This window comes from Crocodylus porosus, unplaced genomic scaffold (genome assembly GCF_001723895.1).
Source record: "Crocodylus porosus isolate Cpor-Errol unplaced genomic scaffold, CroPor_comp1, whole genome shotgun sequence".
NCBI classification, from domain to species: domain Eukaryota; kingdom Metazoa; phylum Chordata; order Crocodylia; family Crocodylidae; genus Crocodylus; species Crocodylus porosus.
The window spans coordinates 34,673,494-34,679,493 of record NW_017728913.1 but is presented as its reverse complement, the minus strand read 5'-3'; the positions used below and the strand labels follow the sequence as shown (position 1 = coordinate 34,679,493).

Genomic DNA, 6,000 nt, shown 5'->3' with positions numbered 1-6,000 from the left:
GCCTGTTGCATCCTTCCAGTGTGCCCACATCCCCCCACATCTTAGTGTCATCAGCAAATTTGAACAGGGTGCTTTTTACCCCCTCGTCCAAGTCAGTGGGCACTGGGGTGGCAGTGAGAAAAATCATCTTTGACTTCTAAATGGAGGCAAATCAATACAGCCATTGAGAGAGAAAATACGGAAAGAATACAATGTTTTTACAGAGTCCCTTTTCAGAGCACAGCCACACTTCATTAGAATTTATACACTTATTTCCTTACACGTGGGGCTAAGACCCTCTAATTATATTCCTACAGTGCAGTAAAAGAAGCCCAAGTATAACCAATTCCTCTCCTTTTTCCTGCCACTCAAATCCCTTTAACTATCTGTGATACAATCGTTTTATACAGATAATAGCAAATATGAAACGTTTAATTTAATTAATAAGACATTTTCTAATGATGGCATTTCAATTATTTCATGACACCTAAATACTACAATGATTGTTGTATTATATATACACTGTATTATCTTGTATAAAACATGCTCCTTCCCCTGCAAAACCAGCTGCGGAAAATTGGGGTGCATATGTGTGTGAAATAAAGCTCTGCATGAATCCAGAAATTTGGCAGCGGGGGAGAGTCACCCTTTCCCTACCACCAAATTTCCAGATCTGTGGGAAGACTCCTGGCTGAATGAAATGGCCCCAAGCACTGGATCACTCTGCAGCCAGACTCAGTACACAACTCCGGACTCAGCACTAGACAAGGCTGGCACATGGGATCCATCTGTGGCTGGACCTAGTGCTCGGCCTCAAATACAGCACATAGAGCAGGATCCAATGGATGGTCTCAGACCTACTCCTGTGGATGGGGCTATATGCAGAGTCAGCATGTGGCCCCAAACCAGTACATGGGTCAGACTGACACAACTTTGGTCGTGTAACACCAGATCAGGCTGGCACACAATGTTAGACCACAGCCACAGGCATGGCAGGTGGGATCAGACTGGCACACAGGCCTGGAACTGGGCTCTTGATCAAGCTGTCATGCAGGGCCATTCTGCAGCTAGACCCAATGTGCAGCCCAACACAAGGCATGTCAGATCGTGCTGACACACGGGCTTGGTCCACAAGCCCCATCCGGCATGTGAGGCTGGCACCAGGAGCAGGCTTGGCTCCCTGTCCACTGCTACTCCATTACTTGCAGTACTACAGGGCAAGAACTTTTTTCTTTATGCTGTCTTTCAAAAACAGGGTGTGCATCACATTCTGGGGTGTGCTATAGACAAGAAAATATGGTAAATTAAATTACCATGCCAACAGACTGATATCTGTAGTATATGATTATAACTTACTATGGGATCAAACAGAAGAAGCTGTTAGTGATAATGAAGAAAGCACCTCTAAGAAAAAAAGATAGCAGGGGACACAAAATTACTGATAAAAAAGGCTTGTCATATAAATATTCCCTTCTCGCATTTACACTAATGTAAAATCCCCTTTTCAAGGAGCATGCTTTCAAAATTACTCATGAGAGGTGCATATGGAAAAGAAGTTAGATATCTAACAGCATCTGCACTGCCGCCCCCATATCTCAGGGTGAACTGAATCACATCATTTCCAGAATAGCCCCACTCACAAAAAAAACAACCATTTGAGAATGCCAATTCAAAACAAAGACATACAAGTCCATATGCAAATGCCATTTGAGGCCACAACACCTCAATCAGATTAAACAACAGAGCGAACTGGGAGAATATGCAGTCTACCACTGCATTAAAAATGCCAGATTCGTAAACATTAGCTACGTAATGATGTGTTAATATATGCAGGAACACATTTTTCAGGCTAAGAGTAAAATACATTTTAAAAAAAAAAGAAAAAAGCAGCTTTGCCAAGCCCCAATTAAGTATACTTTTTGGTCATGATTGAGGTTTTCCTCTTAAATTGATTTATCATCATTTTTCTATAATCACATAACTAACTTCATTTACTGCCAGAATTGGATACAGCATGCTCTGCACTCTGAACTCTTGCATATATGAAGACAGGACTGATACTGATTAAAAACCATACTTTACGGAAAAAAATGGTGATTTATTCTCATTTACAAGAAGGCTATACCATATTTTTAACTTAACAGTTGGTAAGAAATTTGTTTGTTATAAAATAAGACAAAATATCTCCATACCTCTAATCACTTTCACAGCCATTGATGTTATAGCCCATATATACTTGAAAAGTAAAGAATCTTGCATGACACATTTTCTTACCAGCTGGACAGTTCTACATGCCCAACACACACCATATTGTGCCAGAATGTACTACTGTTTTCTAACTTCACTTGTACTGCAGGGATACAGCCATTTAATATGCCCTTTGCTATTATTTTTGTTCCAAGAACTACAAAGAAGTCTTAATGCTAACCTGCAGTCTGACAAATATTTGCCTCATACTTTAATATTGTTTAGCATAGCTCTTGAATATTGTTAGTGATTAACTCTGCTCCAAGTACATAGGCTGACCCCTCTCTCTTTTGGACCTAGTTAAAAATGACCTGCAGATACAGTGCACTAAATATCAATAACCTGTCAATATGTGCTGAAATACCTGTAAATGCCAGGCTGTTATAAACATATTCAACTTACTACAATCTAAATAATGAAACGTATTTATTTTTGTTCATATCCTGTGGCTAACTGATCCCTGCTTTACTGTGCTGTCTCAAAATGTACTGCTAAGATCACAAAGCTTTTAAGAGAACCAGCTAATGCACATAATTGTCCCAGGGAAGATCAGCTAAGTCCATTTTTAATATATTGTGTGCTTTTCAGAAAAGAGACTGCAAGTAAGGTTTTTCAAAGTTTCATATGTTGAATTTAAATTTTATACATTCAGCACACAATATATTAAAAAAGGAAACTTACTTAAACCCTATGGTCTGCTTCCATGCCCCAGTATAGTCCATAAATAGCTGTGATGTCAAAAAACTGTGAATGTTGAGGTATTACATCACAATGGAAGCTGGCTGGCTGCAGCAGATATCAATGACACAGGACCTGAAAGAAGAAAAATAAAGCGTGCTTTTATGAAGTAATATGCAGAACGCCAGTCTCCTATCCCAAATCACAGATGATAATACAACACCTATACATGTAATCTTTAAGGAATTCTTTACTACCCAAATCTTTTGTTACAAAAGAAATAAACACAGTTAAGAATTAAAGGGAAGAGGGGGAACCTAAATGTCTTTGTGAATATAAATCCTGCTTAAGTGTTTTGAAAACATACATCTATTCCTTTGCCCTATTTTCATGGAACAATTGGAATTACATTGAACTACCACCCCCTGTTTTGAAGACACTCACAGTCTTAGTAAAGCAACTCTCCACTGCAATGCCTCAGGATTCTGCAGTGTCACTCCTCTTCTGCCTGGTTCTCTGCAAAGTGAAGTCATAGGAATGGATCAGCCAACCTGACTTCTCACTACCCTGCCCAGAATCCTTTGTGAACTGAAATGAGTCATCGCTCTCAGAAAATCTACAATGCAACGTTCCAGGTTTCTCCGTATGTCTGTGCATGCTTCTTTGTCTTTTCAACTGAGTGTTTCTGCTTTTGGAATGGTGCCCAGCCGCACTGTACAAGATGAACAAACCAGTTTCCTCATTAAGTGGGCAAATGAGCTATTTGCATGCATTAGCAAAAAGGAGTTAAAGCTTTCACCCCAAGAAAAGGTAAAAAAAAATTACATGCAGCATGTTCTCCTGATTTAACCCCTCCCCCCCCGTTTATTTTCTATTTCCCTTTTGTATTTAGCAGTGTTTACTTTAATGGTTAAAGACAAATTCCACCCCCCACAACCCCCACCATATTTTTCACTCCAAAAGAAAACTACAGACCTGTGTATAATACTAGACGTCTCTAGTGCACCCCGGATCAAAGTTATGCTGCTAACAGCTGCTTATCAAAAATTCGAACAGGCAAATAAGTCCTTGTAAGCTCGTGTCTTATCCCATTCACCATTTGGCTCACAAAAAAAAAAAAAAAAAAAAAAATAGTGAGCCCTGAAATCATGCCAATGAGCTGGCAGGAAATGTCAGACTGCTCCAAGTGCCGAGAGCCAGCAGAGCTGCTGCTGCTGCTGCTTCTGTTGCTTCTGACAAAGAAGGTAACGTTCAGAATGAGGTCACTGTGTCAAGATCTCACTCTCACTGTAAGGTCTGTGTGAGCTTAGTGAGTACATGCTAAATTAGTGCAAGAGAAACAGAGAAGGGGCAAGAGTGGGATATATATGAGGGGCAATGTGGGCACTTCAGTGTAAAAAACAAATTTAGATAGTTGCTTCCAGGGAACAAACATTTTATATTAATTTTATTTGCAAGAATTCTCTTCCCTAATTGTGACCTGTCAAAGAAATCAATGCACAGGAAGCAGGGGAAAGCATTTTGAAATGAGTTTATTCTGCACAGAACCAACGTTTAAGAGTCAGCACCGTACCTAGACTCCTGGCAGCCCCATACAAACTTTTAGTATTGGGCCCCAGATAATGATGATGATAATAATAAAATTACTATTTTCCATTCCCTGGGTGGCTGCCCAGTTCACCCATGGTCCTGTTATGAGTGGTGGGTAGACTCGCCAGGTCCAGAAGACCCTAAATCATTACTCTTGGATTATATTCTTAGGTCTCACCTATGCTCTAGCTATTATAATCTTCTTAAAAGACAGTCAGTTCCACTGAATCACAATGTTGGGGGAAGCCAAAGGACTACCCTGACTTTAAAGGGTTAAACTGAATCTACAAGAAGAGTTTACAGGTGTTCCAATAAATTAAGGACTATTTCAAGGTAGCCAACTATAGAACAAAGGTAAGCACACTGTTCTACTAGTGTAGACAAGGCCCTTCGTTGTAACATGGAGTAAGATCACTTAGTAACATGATATTTTCACAGAGCCAAGTTTAGCAAAATGCTGAACCACTGTACTCCAATCAGCACACAGCACCATGCATTGTTTCTGCACTGCAATTTCCTGCCCTACTGTTAAAGTCCTATAGAGAGTCACTGCTCTTTTTGATCAGAAAATCTCTTGCTATTTGTGATATCTTAAAAACAAAAAAACAAAAACCTTTCTTAATTCCCCTGTATTTTAACAAAGTACTTTAAAAAGGCAATCTCTGGCCACGAACAAGAGGTAACTTTCAACCACTTTAAGGGGGAAGGAGAACTGCCCCCTGGAAGAGGGCGAATCAGCTGTTATACTTTAGCTGTTATACCTGCATACTTCTGGAGCAATGCATCACTACTTCTCATATCAGTGCAGAAAGGCGCAGATGAAATAGCTGAATTGTACAGTTACCCATCAACCACATTTTCAAAACCACTCATGGGGTCAGTCCCAATTAGTGCAGTTGGTTGCTCAGCACTCTATTTTAATTAAAACGTAGCTAATGCCTCAGTTCAAAAAGATGTGCTTTGATTATACTTACACTAAAATCAGTTAAAAATAAATCTATGAATAGAACACCCAAAAATCCAGCCCCAGGAAAACTTCCCTCTCCTGTAAGGGGGTTTTGCCTAACCAACAACTGCTGGATCCGATTCAAAGCTTCCAAAGTTTCAAATGAATCCAACATGGCAGACAGGATTATGTGGGTCCTTCCCCACCCCCAGAATCCTCTTGTACAAGCCTTTGCCATTTGTCCATTACATCCCAAGCTTATCTTCTAGGGAAGGCACTCTACATATTTGGGAAAGGAAAAAAGGTTCCTGAGAGCTTAGGTGAGAATTACAGCAGAGGAAACTAACAAAAATCATTAATGCTTTATCCTCCAGATTTCTTTTGTTTTATACCAGAGATCAGCACTCCAATACAGCAAACCAGTTTGTTCTGCATGCACCATTGCTTTACACTTTCTATAGATAAATACAGTAATTCTGTACCCAGAAACCAAAAGCCAGGAACTGGACACCCTTCTACAAACACCTGCACTGCTTGAATCTGCCTCAGTGCTTAAGCCC

General features: G+C 40.0%; 1 protein-coding gene across 4 annotated transcripts in view; it reads right to left on the bottom strand.

The window, feature by feature from the left end:
- STOX2 (storkhead box 2) overlaps window positions 1-6,000 on the bottom strand; it is a 240,140-nt gene that overhangs the window by 25,841 nt on the left and 208,299 nt on the right. The window contains exons 2-3 of one of the 4 annotated variants that reach the window (XM_019534670.1): window positions 3,349-3,420; window positions 2,904-3,039 (exon numbers count right to left, since the gene is read on the bottom strand). The exons of 2 other annotated variants lie outside the window; for them this stretch is intronic. The gene's annotated coding sequence lies outside the window, so the exon portion shown is untranslated. The remainder of the gene's footprint in view (window positions 1-2,903; window positions 3,040-3,348; window positions 3,421-6,000) is intronic. One more of the 4 variants, XM_019534671.1, reaches the window with a different exon arrangement.